Raw genomic sequence first — 20,033 nt, 5'->3', positions numbered from 1 at the left:
TAATCTATCTTAATAAGCACAGTTTCATTCTGTTTACTCACAACCATTTTTCATACATTACTAAATGAATTTTGTCTGATTAAGTTAATTTTAGAAACATAAAAACTAATTTCAGGCTTCTACTACTGTTTTTACCCATTTGGGCTCTGAGTATATTTTGGTTCCTGAAAACTTAACCCAACATCTTACCTTAAAACCAAAGGCAGGGCTTCCCTGGTGGCGCAGTGGTTAAGAATCTGCCTGCCAATGCAGAGGGCACGGGTTCGAGCCCTGGTCTGGGAAGATCCCACATGCCGCGGAGCAACTAAGCCCGTGCGCCACAACTACTGAGCCTGAGCTCTAGAGCTCGCGAGCCACAACTACTGAAGCCCGTGCGCCTAGAGCCCGTGCTCTGCAACAAGAGAAGCCACCGCAATGAGAAGCCCGCGCACCGCAACAAAGAGTAGCCCCCGCTCGCCGCAACTAAAGAAAGCCCGCGCGCAGCAATGAAGACCAAATGCAGCCAAATAAATAAATTAAAATAAAAAAAAAAAAACCAAAGGCAAAACTACATGGCAATGTGCCCCGACACTATCTCCTTGCAGCCACTGCTTAACACCACATTAAGAAAAGAATCAATCAAGATAGTCAATACGTCTTTTGAATAGTAGACAAATATAAACGAAGTCAAAGGTGGTAACTAACATGACACTTCTGATTACAGATACAAGATTTAGCTGTCAAGATGCAGTGGCCCCAACGAGGAAAGGAAACTTTCTGATGTTACAGCCCTTAATCAACCAGTACCACCAAGATACCATATCCAAAAGAGAGTGTGGGAAATACAAAAAAGCATTAGATCTCTGCAGTCCTCAAGGAGATTAAAAACTAGTTAGAGACGTAACAGTTCACACTAACATTTACTGGTGAGAAAAATAATAAGCTAGGTCCCTGGAATGCAAAGATGAATAGGTGGGCTCAGCCCTCAGCCCTGATCTGCCCTTGGTCAGCAGCTGGCTGTCCCCAGGACCTATATTAAGGTCTGCGAGACAGAGGAGGCAGCAAAGGCATTTTCAGCTGCGATTATCAGGAATTCAGTGATGGGATCTGAGCAGGGAATTAAAGGAAGAGTTATGATTTGAATAGAAGGGCAGAGGAAGAGGGAGCAGGCTGGCCGGTCCCGAGCACATCTAGGGGCTGGTGAGTGAACCGGCTCAGATGAGGAGAGGGTCTTCCAACCAGGTTCCCAATATTCCAGGCAGGGTCCCATAGGGAGCACTTCTCATGCATGGTCCGTAAAACATTTCAAATCCAGCAGAAATCATAACCAATTTAGGAGCAATAAATAGAAATCAAGCTACACGATACCGTGAGGTCACATACCACTTTGAGTTTTCGATACGTGCAGGTCTCCTCTGCTCCAGATAATTTTTTTCTTTGTTCCTACCATTCTTTTCACCTATGTCCTTTCACAGCCAGCCCTCGAGAGGTTCTCTCTCACACTGGGTAACACGGTTCAAAACTCAGACTCATAATGACCACCTGGATGTGCATTACTCTCGAAAGAACAGCTCTGACCTCGCTACTAAATGCATTTCCAAAGTGAACGCTTGATTTCTCCCAAATCTGGTCCTTCCTCTACAATTTTATATTTGTTACCACTATTCACCCAGTAGCTCAGACGTGAAAACCTGTTTACTTCTCACCTCTCATTCAATCGGTCTCCAAAATTCTAACTTTGTCTCGGAAACGCTTCTTGCTTTCATTCACCCTTTCCATTCCTGTGGCCTCCCCTGGAGTCCAAGTCTTCCCCACATCTTCTCTGGACCCCAACTGGCCTCCCCACCTTTGTCCTTTCCTGCCCCGATCCATACCGACTGCTGCCAGATTAAGCTTCTGAAAGCACAGCTTCACATCCACATCTTTCCTGCCTCCACACCATCAATGGCTTCCTGCAAAATAAGTGCCAAAGTCCCCCTCCCACCCACCATTCTAATCCTTTTCCTACAAGTCCTTCTCACATGCTCCAGGCTTCAGTCAGAAAGCATTTTTTGTTGTCCAGAGGACAAGATCCACCCTCCCTTACCACCTTGCTGCTGCAGAAATGCCACTCCAGATGTCCAGATGACTACCTGCCTTTCCAGGGAATTGGCAAATGCTACTTCTTCCATGAAGCCATTCTAAACCCTCTAGCAGGAAGTCATCTTTCCCCCTCTGAACTCCAAGGCCACTTCATCCAACACCACCTGGCACTTGAGTTCCTTGTGTCCATGTGTTCTTATTCCTACAGAGGTAACCTCCTAAAGGAGTATCTGTATATAAAAATAATCAAACCAACGTGCTAAATTAGCACTTTCTTACAAGGAAGCGTTGTGTCAAGAGTTATGGAAGACACAAGGCCATCAGCTGACAGCTTAGTAGGGAATTATGCTCAACCCATGCAAAAATAAAGCAATAATATCATGAACTCTTTAATCATCATATACAGATGTTAGTTGAAGTCATAAAAATACAGGATATCTCAGACAAAGCGAGTCTCCTTAACAGAATGAAAAATCTGAGGCAGCATACTGCAGTGGCTTATAGCATAAACTCCGGAGCCATTCATGGCTGGGTTCTAATCCCAGCTCTGGCATTGCTTATTTTGTGATCTTGGGCAAATCATTTAGCCTCTCTGTGCCTCAAGTTCTTGTAAATGGAGAAATCAAAATAAAGATATTAGTAGTACCTTCCCCTTAAGACTATTGTGATAATGACGCACATACTGTATGCAAAACACTTAGAGCCTGGCACATAATTAGTGCCATCCATATTAGCTACTCTTATTCTTATTCTTGTGCAAATGTTTTATCTGGGGATAAAAAAAAAAAAACACAGAAGAATCAGATATTTGGTAGTTAAGATGCCAGCAGGATTTTTTCTAGAAAGAGAGACTTTACCATCTTAAAATCCTCAGGCCAGATTTGTTCTATTTGCTGACAGGGAGTCTTTCATCGACAGGTAAGGTAAAATTCACCGGGGGTGGCTCTTTGTACAATGGACTGAACGCTGTGCAAATGGGGCAGGCAGCGAGACCACTGACTCAAACACAAAGCTTTCAGCCAACGAAGGGCTCATCCACAATCAGCCATTGTCTCCCACAAACAACCCCGCTGTTGTCATCCAGAGGAGTGCCAAATGAAACCGTTTGACTTACGAGTTGCAGACAGTGGCTCTGCGTAGACCTAACCACAAATCCAATTAACTGCTGCAAAGGAAATCTAGCACTAGGCATTGAATTTGGTCTGATAAGCAAGCTTTGGGGTTCAGCTTTTTAAGGGACACTAATTCACATCATTCAGCTGGACTAAGCATATAGGAGTCCGTTTCAAAGCCCATCACATCATATAGAGTGACTTATTTGTTAATGGTGTGGGGAACAGCTGTGACTGTAGGGTATCAACATCTGTCATTTTCCCCCCAAAATATGAAAACGCATTAAACATAAATTGCCACAGGTATCTCAACTTGAACTTGCATTGCAGACTCATATTCATACACAGTGAAATGAGAACCGCTGGGACATTGGATGTTTTATTAACTTTTTACTAAAAGTATTTATAGCTCAGAGCTGCCTGTTAGTCACAGGTCAGAATTATTAGAGTGGTGGAACAGCAAATTCACATTTATCATCCTCTTATTTTCTGATAAATTTTAGAAATTAAAAGAATTATAGCAATAAGACTGATGCTACCTACACAAGAACAAACAAATAAACAAATAAACTCTCTCTTTTGCCGTGGCTAGAATGTCTGATTTTACTCACTGCCTGGAATACTGGCATGGTTGCTTCAGCAAAGTCCCTTCTTCCCAAGCGTCAGGGAAGGTTAGGGAAGGTAGACTGACTGCCAAAATACATACCCCCAAATCTCACTGGCCTAACGCATGTGGTTTAATTTCTTCACGTTGCATCTCAATGCAACTTGGTAAGGGAGGCTCTGCTCCACACGGTCATTCAGGACCAGGGGTCCTTCCACCCTGTGACTCCATCATACCCCAGGGCTTCATAGTTCTCCCCGGCACCCCCTGCAGCTGGCCAGCAGACCAGAAAGACAGCAGATATGCAAAAGGACCCTCACTCTTAACTGCCTCTCATTTCCACACACATCCTTTCATGAGAACCAATCTCATGGCTCCACCTAGATACAGAAAGTAGTCCAATACAGTGGTTGTCAACTGGGGGCAATTTTGACTCTCAAGAGGCAGGTGGCAATGTCTGGAGACATCTCTGATTGTTACAGCTGGGTAACTGGCATCTAGTGGGTAGAGTCCAGGGAAGCTCCTAAACGTCCCCCAGTGCACAGGACAGTCTCCCCACAACAAAAAGTTAACCAGCCCCAAGTGGCAATATTGCCGAGACTTTGGTAAGCATCTAGCCACTCTCCACAATCGCACATATGTCAATGCTCAGATCCACCACCATTTCCCACTACCATACACTCTAATCAATCCCAACAAATCCACGTATCGATAGTCTGTTCGTTCATTTGCTTGTTCGTTCCTCCATTCATTCATCCAAGCTCCAAGCTCCTAAACAAGACAAGGTCTTACAAATCAAAGACTTCACAGTGGAGCAAGGGAGGCAAGCATATGTAGAATTATCAGACATGGGGGTCAGTGGGATTTAAAGGAACAAATGGAATGGCAATTAATTCCGGCTGAGAGAGTTGGAGGAGAAGCCATAGGGAAAGTGGAATAGGAAAGACGTCTTGAAGGAAGCCTATAGTCATGGCTTTCCATCGAAATGTTGTGGGGTTTTTTTTGCAGGGCGGTGGAGAAGAAAAAGGTGGTTCCAGGAAAAGGGAACTGTAAAAAGGAATAACAATATGAAAGGATATGATTTATTCCCTTTTTGTTTAGGGGAAGAAATAGGAACTAGGGGAGGAGGGGTAGTAAAAAACTCTTTTTGGTTCAAACATTTTTTAGCAGTGTATTCATGAAAGTCTTAAGCTCTCAGCCACACACACTGGCTTTCAGTCAAGTGGCCCTCTGAGAAACAATTCACACCACCAGGCTTCATAGAAACTTGTTAGCACAGGGCAAAGCCCAGGTAATAGCTGGAAATCTCACTGCAAATTTCCCAACAGGACCTGTCACAGAGTCTTTCAAACCATGCTACCTCAAAGCCAACATGAAACTGATTCAGGCAGATGGTTGACCAAACGCGTCCATCTTTGTTCCCCAAAGACAGGACAGTGCAGAAGTCAGATCTCTTCCTAAATTATGTAACACTGAACCTGTTGGGTTAAAAAAGAAAAGTTTTTGCTTCTTCTGATCTTTAATTCCAGTTGTGAGCACAGACTGCCCGGGTTCATATCCTGGCTCTGGCATAAATTCAGTGTGTGACCTTAAAGAAGTTACCTAAGTTTCCAAGATCTACTGCCTCCCAGATAACGTGCTTAAAGCACTTAGCACTGAACCTGAAGCATATAATAAACACTATCTCTATCTTTGTACCATAGCCATCTCCTCTGCCCCCCAAAATTGTCTTTCGGTTGTCATAAAATACGTTGTGGAATCTGACATAGTAGGGAAGGAAAATATCTGATGAACTTTCATGTTGTTTTGTAGAATATTATTAATAGCGACTTCAGTTTGCTTGGGCCAGATGCTATTAATTACAAACCAACATCACCATGTAAACAACGGTGGTTCTTAATTTTGAAGCTAAAATTAAAATTTTTAAAATACCATACTCCGACACAATTATTTACCCCCATCATTCTCATAATCACGCTTCCTCCCTCAAATTGTTGCCTCTCTCTCTCTCTCTAACTCTTACTTTCACTGTGATCAGCTTCCGGAAAACAAAGTGTATCTAGTTGTTAAACAAAGTGTATCTAGTTGTTAAGTACTATAGATTATATCCAACGACACTAATCACCTAGCACTAAAAAGCCTCATAAAAGGAAGAAATTTGTTTCTTTACAAGTCAATCTCGAAGGAGAAGTTAAAAAGAGGGAAGCAGCCTCCAGAACCTGGAGAAGAGTCAGCCTGTTCCGAACTGCTTCCTCCTATGGTGAGGGGGAGACATCTAGGGTCTTAGGCTAAGTCAAGTCCCATCCACCTTCATGAAAAGTGGAAACAAAACTGAATGGCAATGCCTTTTGCAATAAGTCAAGAACAAGGAATAAAACAAAAGTCAAGCCAACCAGAAGAACTAGGCTGAATCACACTTAGGCTTCAAAATTGATTATCACTGCCCTCCTAATTTACAAGGAATTCTAAATTGTCTGGACAGTGTCTTCTTCAATTTCCATTGCAGACTGGACTTGATCCCAAGAGAATGTTATTTTAAGGAGCACATTAAAGAGAGGGTTTGGCATGTGCATGGACAGATTTCAACAAGTAAAAGGTGTAATAAGTCTGGAGTGAAATCTGTCGTGTTCTTTTTAACTTCTTAGTAAAGACATTTTTCCTTGTACGTCAATGAACTTCTTGTAGGGAAGTACGACCGCCCTGAGATGCAATTCTCAAAAACGTTATTATTTTGATATAAACTCAAGGCGTATGCACAATAAATTTGACAGCTCTGACTCCACTGTTGGAAAAAAAAAAAAAAGTTAACTATGGACTCTGCAAAGAAACACTCTCTTTGAACTAATATTTAGTATTTTATGTATAGAAATACATAATGATGACATGGGAATCTGATGCGAAGGGTGATGTAAATGTCTGGCAATTGCCCTCAGGTGCTCTGTGCATGAGATTTAGAGAACTGGTAACCAGCAAACTAATTACTGTTTCTGGCAATTTGTTGCAGGTCCTAACATCCCTGGATAAACAGTTGACACTTCTCAGGAAGAAACAGAAGACAAAGGATTACCATTTGAAGCCTCAGCTAAAGACCAGAAAAATCTGTGGCTTATCTAAGAGCCTTATAGGTTGCCATCAGTCCTCCGTGTTAATAACGAAGATTCAGGAAGAGGGAACGCTGACAAATGGGAGCCCGGCTCTGGACCTCTCCACCCAGCAGGATGGAGCCAGGCCTGGTCCCCTTCCCAGCCCCCACTTGGAATTCACAGACGCATCAGGAAATCCCTCCCATACCTTTGGGAGGAAAGCACTGAGCACTGTGTACACAAGCGCCCCCATCACAGCCCACACTACCGTCACGTTTACAGCACGGGCACGTTCCAGAAGCATCCTAGCTGCAACCAAAAGACAAGGCAACCCGTCTGCTGGTGTCGTGTGGTTTCACCGAGAAGAAAAAAACACAAGTCGAGAAGGGCCTAAGCTCCTACATAAATACACTCCGGATATCAGCACAGCAAGGAATCTGTTCGCAGCAAGAGCAGATCTGGGTTTACACACTTTCAAATTAGGTATCAAAGGCCCAGGCTCAAATCCAGCCTGAACTGGAACCCAGCTCTCAAAGCTATTTCTGAAGATTAAATTGATTCCAGCCTTCCTTCAACAAATATTTACTGAATGTCTGCTATGTACCAAGTTCCATTCAACAGCCCTACCAGGCATAGCAAATACCACTGTCTAGGGGAAACTTTTTAAAGATTCCATTAACTTTACATTTTGCATTGTACAGTCTAGTTTTTGTGCCTTTATTAAAGAGCTCTCTTCTTTAAAATAATACTAATACTAATAAAGATTCCATCCAAAAAGCAGATTCAAATATAGATTGACAGCCACACTGCCTTCTCCAGTCTTATCCTGCCCCATTCTCTCCTGCCTCCTGTCTTACGATGGCTTTGTCTCTAACGATGTGAAATGTCTACAAAGCCTGCTTCAGGATGCGAACAACAATCATAGAACAAGGACAGGGCCCCTAAGTAGGGTGACCAACTGGTCCCGGGTTTCCTGGGACTGTTCTGGTTTTAAAAGGGCAAGTCCCTCAACCCAGGTACCCTCTTAGCCCTGGACAAGCTGAGTCAGTGGGTCACCCTACCCCCAAGAAGCCAGACCTCAGCAAAGGGAGGTACATTACTTCACTTGCCTGAGGGAAATGAGGCCATAGGAGAAAGGCGCCTGGTGCCCTTTAAGGAAGGCCTGGGTTGCCTGTGGGCTGTCTTAGAACCTCACAGCTTCCTCCTGAGAAGGCCTATCCTTTTAAAATGCCACACCATTTAAGCTTTACAAAGACTTTCCAATGACAAGACTCCAATGACACGACATACGGAAGAAATCTTCACATAAATGCCGAAGGCTGGAGTTATTTGGATGTGGGTATTTCCTTGGCTAGTTTAAGAGCTCATTCAGTTTAGACCATAACTATTCACCCCAAGATTTCCAGAATCCAGCACCAAGACTGGTGGATGGAAAATACTACATAAAATGGACGGTAATAATAGCTGCCATTATGCAGGGCTTGCGATGTGTAAGACAACACACTAAGCACTTTATATAAATGATCTCACACTCACAATAACTCAGTGAGGTTGATTGACCTCCATTTTCCAGAGGAAGAAACCAAGGCTCAGTCAGACCCTTATTTACTCAAGGTCATCATGACAGAGCTCATGTTTGAACCCAACCCATCTTGCTTCAAAAGTTCCAAGTTTTCAACCATTCAATTGAATTAGGTTCAAGTAAGGTGAGCATATATAGTAAGGCATCAAGAACTGAGAGAGGAGAGTATCAGATACATTTCTTTTATCCTCTCCACTTTTAGTGTTGCCATTGCAAGAAAAAAAAAAAAGGCAGAAACCAAATCAATTATGAGTTAAGCTCATACATTAAGCTAAGGCAAGGTAGGGATTTTAGTTAGAATTGGGCAGAATTGTGCCTGGCAAACAGTAGGCACTCAATATTTGAATAAATGTAACAAATACAATCGCATACCTAATATGAGGTTTAAGTTATTGATGCTCAGTGTTTCAAAGGCTATTTTACCCACCACCATAGGTGAATAGATGAACTCCTACCTGAAGCTTCTGAAGGGTTAGTGTGATGGAGCAGGAATACATGGACAGGTACTTACCCCAGTTAAGGACGGCTGGCACTCTACCTGCATAGTAGAGATCTATCCTCCTGCTCTCCAACCACTTTTAATTTCATTTAACCTGAAAGGAAGCAATCTGCAAACCTACAGAGCAACACAACTGCAAAAGAACATCACACCAAATACTTTGTTTTTGAGACATTTATCTCAGCTCCATTCATTATCCGTCAAACTGAGAACATTATTTTAATGTTAATGTATTCCTGGCCATTTTCTCCAAGCAGCTGAACACATTTCCTCTTTCATAATAACACTATCCATAATGATCGAGCATTCCGAGGGCTAAAGAAGACTTTCTATCATGTGAATTATTCCAAAATCAAAAGAGGTGAGGTAAACCAGATGTCCCTCCCAAAGGCATTTATGGCCACAAGTTAATTAGGAAGGAAGGGGTGGTAGCCAGTTGTGGGAAACTGTCACCCACTCATGTCAAACCCAAACAGCACAATCTGCTCCTTGAGTTTGTTGGCTGGCTTGGTGGAGTGTACAGTTCTGATGCTGCTTACTGTGTGTCACCAAGAAGAGGGGTTTTTTGTTTGCTTTGTTATTGTGTTGGAAGAATCAGCCCAATTCAAGTTGAAAAACAGGCCACCAGTGACAATTCATTTTGTTAGAATGATGACCCTCTATGAGAATGTTCACCTCCCAACCACTGGTATGCACACTGCAGCCTGGCAACTCTAATCTGATTCAACATTTACTCATTATTAATGCGAGTAGGGGAAGCTCTTAAAAATAATTTTCTCTCTTCTTAACTTCAATTCTACAGGCCAGAAGCATATATAATTCCCTTACCACAGTAAGTCAAAATCATTTCTGTGTTATCAATGATTGAGTATGTATGGAGCCCTTAATTTGTACAAACGTGGTAGGGAATACAAAATAAGGTCAAACCTCCTCCAGTCTTCATCTTTAAGGAACTTGCAAGAGAACTGAGATCCTGCTGTTTTAATCTCTACATCTACCAGCCTGCAGGCCCCTTGGAAAGAACTGTACGCCTTACCCTCTCCCCCAGCTGAGCAATGACTTGTGATATGTGGCTTGATGGCAAAAGACACCCTGGGACATCTTGTCAACACACCTCCTGTTACATGAACTAGCTTTAGTGGGTTTCTATTCTTTGCAATTAAACAGAAAGAAAAAGACACTTCAATCTTAGATGATAATACAGGACAATCTATGATAAGTGCCCTTTGTAGAATGAATGAATGAATGAATGTTAAGTGAAATGAGAGAGGTAATTTTGCCAGAGAACTGTGGAGGCATCAAGGATTGCTATGAGCTAAAATGATGGAGTTAAGTTTTTTAGGAGAGTTAAGAGCTGAGTCACACCTTTAATGATGGAGTATCATGAGGCACAGGAGACTGTAGGCCACAGAATATTCCAGGATTAAGAAACAGGGCCATGCAAAGCATTTTGGGGGACTACTGGGCTAACCATCCCAGCTAATGTTGTGTTTTAAAGTCACGCAGAGCAAAAGTCAAAGTTGGACAGGAAGCTGGGGCTGGGAAAGCCAGGAATGAGAGAAATAAGGTTCTCAGCTAAGCTGTGGCAGTGGGGATGGAAATCAAGGAAGATGTGGGAACTGTCACTAAAGATGCTCAGTTCACTATTTACAATAGCCAGGACATGGAAACAACCTAAGTGTCCATCAACAGATGAATGGATAAAGAAGATGTGGCACATATATATGATGGAATATTACTCTCCATAAAAAGAAACGAAATTGAGTTATTTGTAGTGAGGTGGATGGACCTAGAGTCTATCATACAGAGTGAAGTAAGTCAGAAAAACAAATACCGCATACTAACACATATATATGGAATCTTAAAAAAAAAAAATGGTTCTGAAGAACCTAGGGGCAAGACAGGAATAAAGACGCAGACATAAAGAATGGACTTGAGGACATGGGGAGGGGGAAGGGTAAGCTGGGACGAAGTGAGAGAGCGGCATGGACATATATACACTACCAAATGTAAAATAGATAGCTAGTGGGAAGCAGCCGCATAGCACAGGGAGATCTGCTCCGTACTTTGTGTCCACCTAGAGGGGTGGGATAGGGAGGATGGGAGGGAGACATAAGAGGGAGGGAATATGGGGATATATGTATACATATAGCTGATTCACTTTGTTATACAGCAGACACTAACGCACCATTGGAAAGCAATTATACTCCAATAAAGATGTTAAAAGAAATAAAAATTTAAAAAATAAAGATACTCAGTTAATCTGTTAATAAGCAGAACACCAATGTGAATAATAATGGTCCCTATTTCCACAGTATCTATTTCCACAGAATCTCTCAAAGCTTTTACCAAAATCTCATCAGTTCCTGTAGAACCTCAGTGAGGAGTACGTTGCGTGTGATTATCTGGACTTATTAATGGAAAGTGAGGCAGAAAAGTTACACTTCCTTGACAGGTAGGAGTAAGACGGGGATGGGGGAGCAGAAAGAGAAAACACAAGCACAGAACACTGTGTTCGGAGACTCCATTTCCTCACGACTTCCTCTCCACCAGCAGTACATCTGCATTTGATCAATCCCTTCCTTGCACGAAGTCTGCTCCCCCAGGAAGCCCATGTGATGTTACAATAATAACCTTTACCATGCAGGATGTTGCAATGAGTTTCATCCATGCAGGAATTAATAAATCAAGTGGTGAATAAGGCATCCTTTCCTACTCAGTCCCTTGACTCCCAGCAGCTCGCAGGTACCACACCCGCCCGCCCCCCTCCCCACCCCCCACCCCCACACAACTCCACAAGGAATGTGCTCCAAAGCCTGCACAGCCACATCAGGTCTCCGCCAGGAAATCCCAGGCCTCAAGAGCTACCCAAAGGAAATGCAAATCGCATATACACTACTTGAGGCCTCCCTCCTGAAATCTCACAATGACGGTAAGTCAACTGGAAATAGAAAATCCTTAACCATAAAACAAGTACTTGTTTTATCCTGGAACATACAGTGTAGCTCCCAAAGCCCTGAGGGAAGGATCAGGAAAACCAACACATTCCTTCCTTCCTTCCGGCTTCCAGGACATTGCGACCACATCATTGCGACCGGCAGTGCCAGGAACCACGTTCCCTCCACAGGGGTCTTCTACCTAGATGGCCAACTTCACTATGAAAGTAAAATGGTAGGAACTCAGAGGCCAAACAAAATATAGACATGTATTTTGGAGCTTCCCAAAGATATTTCAAGACCAGTCCCTCCGGGCTTAATTTTTCTCCCTCTCTCAGTCTGCGCCTTGCCCTGAATTAGTACCTGGAGGTCTTGGATGGGCTGCATCTGATCTCTCTGCCGGTTTCTCAGCTGCTCATCTCCACCTCAGAACTCCTACGGGTGCAATACTTTGTCACTCAAAGAAAGCTGGACTAGGGGGCAGCCTCTGGACTCTTAGGCCAACACTGAGGTCCTCTGGTCACTGACTCAGAAGCTAGCAGTCAGTTTACCGTATCACCTGCCTACGGAGAGCTGTCTGTAAAAATGACTTCAACAAGGTGATTACTGACCCAGAAGCCATACTCTTTTGTTCAATTCCATACTTACGCTAAAGGTACATATCAAATCCTAAACGTTCTAATCCATGCACGCGTTTATCACAACAAAGATTATTTGTGTGACCAGCACTCTGCACGGCAAAATCTCTCAAGAAGCCACCAGCCGCTTAGTCCACAGCCCCTCACAACGTCTATTCCACAGAACCCAACTATTTTTAGGGAGGGTGCGGCAAGGAAGGCTTTAAAACTTACCACCCTCATAGCCACCCTGGCTGCTGATGAAAGTTTGAATGTCCCAGAACTCTCAGGTGTTCCATTAGCCCTATGACCAGAAAATACGTCTTGTCCAAATTCCTTTTTCTAATATCAAAGCGATAAGAGGATGACCCCAGACTACCCCACACATCCCCTGCCCCCTCTAGGTCTTATCTGCCGTGTTGGCTGAGGGAGGCCACATCCTGGGTGACGCTAGGCCCACCATTGTTCTTTTTCTACCCTGGGCTGCTCAAACTCAGGAAGTCTTAGACAAGAGGCAGACAGTGAGGGAGAGGAAGTGTGTAATCAACACCTCTCTATTATATAATGCTAAGCACAGAACCTCCTAGAACCAGCCTTGGAAACATCTCCTGGCCTATCACTTCAGAACAAAGAACTACTCAAAACAGGCAAAAAGAGAAAATAATTATCATTTTTTATTTGATGACAGCTGTGCGGTCATATTAGCAAATATAATACCAACATATTAGTAACGAACAGGTTGGAGTAGGACAAGATTCTTTAAGAGACGTATCATTTGTTCATTCAATCCATACTCGTGTAACACTCAACGCGCTATGCTAGACCCCATAGGAACACACTAGGCCACATCACTTGTGGAAGGTCATTAGTGCTACTCACCTATATCCGGTTTTCCCTTTTTCAGTACAAGAAATATCAGACTGTGGTTAAATGGGGTCATAGGACTAGTCTGGTGAAGCAACATAAGTCACTTCCGGGTCAGATCATGTCATTTTGGAGCAAGATCCTCTGGAGCTTCCTCTCCCATGCTGCAGTGATCTTGTGACCTTGATCACACGTCAAGATCACACCCCCACCAATTTGGGTCGTTGCATGACTAAGATGAGCAGGGCCCACCTGCTGACCGTGTTGGACACACAGTGTGGGAAAGAAAGAAACCGGGCCACTGAGACCCGGAGGTTATTTGTTACGGCAGTATAACCTAACCTATCTTGCTGATACATCACTGCTTAAAAAAGAGAGAAATCTGCAGACGTCCCCCTCCCATCTGTTTTCTAATTCAGAAAAGCAGAATTTATTTCAAAATTCAAGTGCAGCAGGGCCTGAATAATGCGTTGAAATGTAGAGGGCGCCAACAGGATAGACAGGTCTAAACAACTCTGAGAGAGTAAGGAATGAAAACAGAATAAGCTCTCAACAACGGTGAAATCTACCCATTCATGTGGAATCCAGCAGCGGAGTTTGACGACTATGCAGAAAAGGTCACCTTCTGAGGACAGGTCCCGACATTTGTGAGGCAGTGAACACCCTAATGAGAGGCATTCAAGTAGAGGCGGGATGGCCATAAGCCGCCTGCTCAGAAGTCCAGTACCCCTCTTTGTTCCTCTCTCTAGCATCCACTGCACCTAATTAGTCAGGCCTTCATTTCTGCACCACCCCAGAAGCTCTCGGAAGGTGGTTCGCCTTTGTGTCTCCACACCCCGCCCCAGCCCACCCCTTGGCAGCTATCAGAGAACCCAGTGTCTATCAGGTGCTCCATAAACATCTGCCAAATGAATTCAAGGAACACTGTAGAAAGGGCTCAGCTCTGGCGGAAAAAGTCGGTCTCATCACCTCTAGGGCTCCTTCAACCTAAAACTAAAACACACTACTGCCGACATCTGGGAGTGGGCAGCATGCACCTAAAAGAACAAATTAAACATCAATACAACACTTGATTAGGACTTATTACTAGACACAATTGAAAACCACATTGAAAGCTAGCCCTGCGCTACGGCTATCTTTGTTCTTGGACGCGCATTTACATGTGCAGGCAGCTGTTTTCCCATGTGGAATTTTGTGAGTGAGGTATTTATTTTTTCTATTTAAAACATACACACACACACACACACACCCTTTGTTTCTATTGCATTATTACACTCCCTATTATCCCATCACGTGGCTTCCCCTCTTGCAGGAACACAGCACACACCCTGCATTATTGCTGACATAAAAACCACTTGTCAAAATACCTCTACCTTAGCCCCACTACAAAGCTGATCTTTCCAAAGCACTGGTCTTTGTTTCAGCTGGGACAGGTTGATAACTCATCTACTTTTCCTAGTGATACTTGAATGCTCTGAGTCGAAGAATAAATGCCAGCATCACTGATGTTTTGTTAAAAGTCACGTTTCCAAACAAAACTACCCTAGAGGGGAATGACAAATCTTTCAAGTTTTTAAATTTTATTTTTTAAGGGATTTGGGGGAAAAAATGGTGAAGGGAGAATCTGCCCCGGATACCATGCTGTTGCTATAGTGCAAGAGACAGCACACTGGCCTCTGGTCCTCAGCCATCCCTTCTTCCTGCAAAATAAAACTTGAGTCTATGTCCATACACATTCTTCTTCCCTGCTTCTCGTGTAGGACACCATGACTCTGTCCTCTAGGAGACAACACCGACACCAGGTGTCCTGATCCATCTGAAGGTTAGGCTTTCACTGAGCTTTATCAAGATAACCCCAGACCTGGTTAGGTTGCCATCAAAACAGAACTATCCTTGGAAAGAAAAGAATAATGGGCCAGAGTTTTTGGAAAAGAACCAACACCTAAAGATAAAATGCAGACCGAGGGCCTAATGGTTCATGGCTATATAAATGGAAGCTTAACTGAAGCTCCATTTTCTGCTCCCCCAACTGTCCTCCCTCCCGCCTCCCAGTAACTTACTTCTGCACGTCCCTCCTGATACTGTGAACACTATTACAATAAAGAGAGGGGGGGAGAGACAGTGTTTCATAAGAAGGTGAACAATTAGGACATTTGACCAATACCTTTTCGACAAATGATATCCCACCTACAGACTGAAGCCAAAATGTATTACTGCAGATAAGAAAGCAGACACATATCCAAACCCCACATTCAGATACAACTGCCTATGTGTGGATTATATCAAAATTCCCCTCAAAGGGAACCAGGTGGAATTTATACAACCCCAAACGCAGCCTGCCCTCAATGACTTCTTCAAAAGGAAGGTTTCAAGTCACTTGCAATTTCTTTCTTTGAACCAGGAGTTTCAGCAGCCCCTTCTCCTCCACACAGATAGGAATGCATGGTGTGATGCAGAAACCACCCAAATAGCCCCCCTGCAAACGCCCGTGGACCTAAATGACCCAGAGACACCCAGGAGGCTCCCCAGATGATCGGTGGTTACCTGAATCTGTCACCGAGTCCCTTTCACCCCCTTCTGCGTGATGACATCAAGTGGAAATGGTACGCGTTTGGGAGGCAAGAGGCTGACAAGCAGGCAGCACAACTGAGCCCGAGCTTTGTTCAGCCTGCAGTGAAATACATGCAGTGAGGGTTAGATACGCGCAGCAAAGGAACCCAAACGACCTCCCGGGCAGAGCGGCAGTGGCGGAGCGGGTGCGCTTGGGGAGGTGGAGGAAGGCGGCGGAGGTGTGGCGGGCTGGCGGGCCGCTGAGGGGCGTAACGCTTCCTAATCGTCTCCACGGGACAAATCACCACCTCCCCGACTCCTCCGCAGTCTCCCCCGCCCCTAAGTTATCCTCTGGTTGTGGAGCCTCCACTGGCGACGGTAATCCCTCAGAAAGAAAGAACAACGAGAAGGCACAGCATAGCATCGTGGAGCACAGGAGAAATATCCTAGGCAAACCCGGTTATGTGGGAACGCGGGGCGCCCAGAGAGACACACCAGCGATGCGTTCGCGAGCATCCTTCTTTCCGACGCCCCTGTCCGCCACCTCATCAAGTCCCGGTCACTCTGTTTTGCCGATTTCTCTACTCTCTCCAAAACCTTGCGGCGCTGCCCCCAGCCTAGGCGGAACTGGGGACCGCCGCCTCCGGAGCAGCGTCCCACGAGTCCAGCCTGCTTTGTGCTGCCGCTGACCTCCCAGGAGCGAGCGCCCCGGACGCGTGGGTGCGCACAAAAGACCCCCAACATCTGGCCCTCCACTAAGCCCTCTCCTCCCCGGAGGGGCCCGGGGACCGCAGAGACAACTTCCGGGGAGGGGGGGGGGAAGCGCTCGACAGAGGCCCTGCCAGGGGCCCATCCCGGGGGGCGCGCGCGGCGCGGGCACGAGACCGGCTCCCTCGGACAGGAGCTCCAGAGGGCATCCGAGGACTCGGCGGAGCCGCCGACAGCGCCGCTCCCGAGCCCCAGCCGCGGGCGCAGCTCCGCCGGCGTTCGGAAGAGACGCAACTCCAGGGACCCCCTCCCGCGCGCCCCGGGGCTGCCTCGCCGCGCCCCGGGCCCCGCTCCCCGCGACCCCTGCGGCCCCGCCACCCCCCTTCACAGTCCAAAAGGTGCCCCCTCCACCCACCAGGCGGCACCTCCCCTTTCCAGCTTCCCTAGCTCCGGGCGCGGCCGCCGCGGGGGCGCAGACATCCCTTCGCGCTCCTCTCGCCGCCTGCGACCCAGGAGGGACAGAGCCGAGAAACCGAAACTCACCGACCTCTCTCCGCGGCGGGCTCCGGCGCTCCCTACAGAAGCGGCGACGGCGGCGGCGGCGGCTGCAGCAGCATCGCCGGGGGGTCCCGGCGCGCCCGCCGCCCGCTCGGCCAGACGCGCGCCGAGGGCTGCGGGGCGGGCGCGGGGAGCGCGGCGGCGGCGGCGCCCGCAGCCCCAGCTCCCTGCTCGGACCCTCGGGAGGCGCCCCACCTGCCCGGCCGCCCTCCGCGCTCCCAGTCGAACACCGCCGCCGGGCGCTCGGCTCGGAGCGGGAGCTTTTTGTGTCACCGCCCAGACTCGGGCACCGAAAGGGGTGGGGGCGAGAGGCCGGGCTCCGCTCCCCGCGGCACCGCCCCTCCCCGGCGGCTCCACCTCCCAACCCCCTTCCCTCCCACCTCCCCGCTGGTCCAGGACTTCAGTCTGTCCGTCCCGAATCGCAAACCACCCACGGGCTGAGGAGCCGCCCACCCTCCCCCGCGCGCTCCCTCGGCCTTGCCTCCAAGTGCCCGACCTCGGCCGGGACCTCGACGTTGTCCCCTCCACGGCGCGCGAGTGGGACCCGAGCTGAAATCAGGTGTGAAAGGAGGCCGAGCTCAGCCGGCAGGAGGGCGGGGCTGAGGCAGGGGCAGAGGCCGGCGGGCACCAGTCTGCAGCTCGGGACCTGGGGACCGAGCGAGGGGGGAGTCGAGATCGTCACGTTTCCAGAAACTGCCCTGGGTCCGCGTCACCGCTGGTACTTTCTGGCTGCACCTAAGAGTTCATGTGGTCCAGGCAGGGCAGGGTCCTGCTTTGGCGGAGGGGAGGATGCGTCCAAAGAAGCCTGAATGACACCCCACCACCTGGTTCCCTAGGATGGGGTGCAGGGAGCAGGGACAGGGAGGGGCCAGTCCTGAGGGTTACATGGCAGTGCGAATCCCCGGGACCTCGGAGCCCACCCTATTCTCCACCTTGAAACCGAACTCCTACCTTAGGGACATGCTTAGAATGTCTAGTTCCTCCAAGAAAATCTAGGCGTGGCTCTTGTGTTAACTGCAAAATAGGAGAATGGAGGAGGGAGGTCGCTGGTAGAGGATGGTGTCCGTGCTCTCTGTTGCCTTTTTAAAGGATTTCTTTGCAGAATGGAAACACAAAAGTCTGTTCTATGACTAGTAAAGTGAAGCCTGCCAATTTTCCTGGATCTCCAGCACCAGGGTTCAACTGAGCGGTCCCTAGTCATCCAGCAGAGCGGGCGGGCAGCCTTTCCGGGCTGCTGGAATGGAGCTGTCTTTATGTCCCTACTGTCTTGTCCACGAGAAAAGAACTCCCATTCTAACCTCTCCCGATAGCTCATGTAAACGCTTCTGCCAAGATTATGAGATGGAAGCCCTATGAACCACGCTATGTGACCTACTAAAATTCAAAGTGTACTCAACGGACCTTTCTTGTCCTCAAATAAAAACCTGTTAATAGTGTTCCCAAATGTGCGGTCACTCAGCACATACAGAAATCAGTCACCAAGAAAAATAAAGCTTGATGGGTATCAGGCTTCTCTAGGAGCCCAATTAAAATGTTCACCTGGCTGACCCATGTCCTTTTGTTCCCTGAAGTTATATCCTCTATTGTACACCTGGCAGGAATGAAAGCGATATGTCTGTTTTAAAAGTAGACATATATTCTTGGAGTAGAAAACTTCAGGAGTCTTATTTTCAGGCTCAACTTCAGGGGCCAAAAAAAATTCTTTTCCTTGTTGTTGTTGTTGTTTTAATGAGAAGCTAATAAGAGTATTGAAAACGCTGATGTTGACCAGGAGCTTTGAATAGGATGATGAGTTACAACACACCAAGCTTTTACTAGAAAAGTTTAGCCTAGAAATATTATTATACAAGAGTGACTTTAAGGACTACGTTGAGGAAGCTACTTTCAGGGATCGCTAATTATTACAAAATGTTTAAAATCTTTTTCAGCTGCTTTCCAAACAATTCTTTAGGAGGATTCAAGCATTCAGCATGGTGTTGGGTAAACTCTAACACGCTTAGTCATTCATCCCCCCGACTGGTATTTTAATTCACACTGCATCGTGGGTGTTCTGCCTTCTGTCCAGTCTTGTAAAGCTGTCACACAGAGAAGGTTAATTGACTGGGGCAGACCGGGATAGGCAGTTCTTAAGATTAGTTGGGGGCCAGCGCCAGGGCAGGCAGCCACGGTTTGAGTCTGGAGAGGCACAGGCTACATGTCGAAAAGGATTCTCCAGTGAGACACTTCCAGGATCAAGGCAGTTAAGAGCAGGCAGTGTTCAGAAGCGCACGCTGGCAGGCAGCATGGTCAAAGCTTCAGGAAGGCATCACGCTCCAGACTGAGGCGCTGTGCCCATGTGTGGGAGGGAGGGAGACGAGATCAAGGCAGCACCCCAGGTCTTGAAGAACCAGGGTTATCAGGATGGGGCCCCTGGCACTGGGGAGTAAGATAGGATCAGATAGTCTTTAGTTCATTCAACAAATACTCCTTGAGTGTGGACTCTGTACCTGGAACATGGCCCTAGATTTAGGAGAGAGAAGGAAACAGACCCACATCCCTACCCTCACAGAACTTTACATTCTAGTGGAGGAAGCCGGGAATACACAAGATAATAAATAAGTGAAAGAAACTGTGTGCTGGGGAGGGAAAGGGAAGGGAAGAGTGGAAAATCAAGCAGGGAGGGGGGTTGTGAAGACTTTGTATTGGATGGAAGCTGAAATTTTAGTTTGGTGGCCAGGGAGGGCCCCCTGAGAAGGTGCCTTTTGAGGGGAGAGCTGAAGAGGGAGAGACTTCCTGCCATCAGACAGGATGTGTGTGTGAGGGGGCGGGCTCTAATATCCCCACTCCACTGCCCTAGGCTGAGTCGAGATACTGGGATTG

At 46.7% G+C, this 20,033-nt stretch overlaps 1 protein-coding gene across 12 annotated transcripts in view; it reads right to left on the bottom strand.

Annotated features, from left to right (window-relative positions):
* The window catches only part of RNF152 (ring finger protein 152), an 81,136-nt gene extending 61,985 nt beyond the window's left edge, over window positions 1–19,151 (bottom strand). The window contains exons 1-4 of one of the 12 annotated variants that reach the window (XR_014251941.1): window positions 17,160–17,644; window positions 15,903–16,026; window positions 15,419–15,448; window positions 13,149–14,395 (exon numbers count right to left, since the gene is read on the bottom strand). The gene's annotated coding sequence lies outside the window, so the exon portion shown is untranslated. The other 11 variants (XR_014251942.1, XR_014251944.1, XR_014251943.1 and 8 more) reach the window with 11 other exon arrangements.
* Window positions 19,152–20,033: the final 882 nt, after the last annotated feature.

This window comes from Balaenoptera physalus (assembly GCF_965194825.1).
Source record: "Balaenoptera physalus genome assembly, chromosome: 12".
NCBI lineage: Eukaryota > Metazoa > Chordata > Mammalia > Artiodactyla > Balaenopteridae > Balaenoptera > Balaenoptera physalus.
The sequence above is the reverse complement of the archived record's forward strand: the minus strand, read 5'-3'. Positions and strand labels throughout refer to the sequence as shown.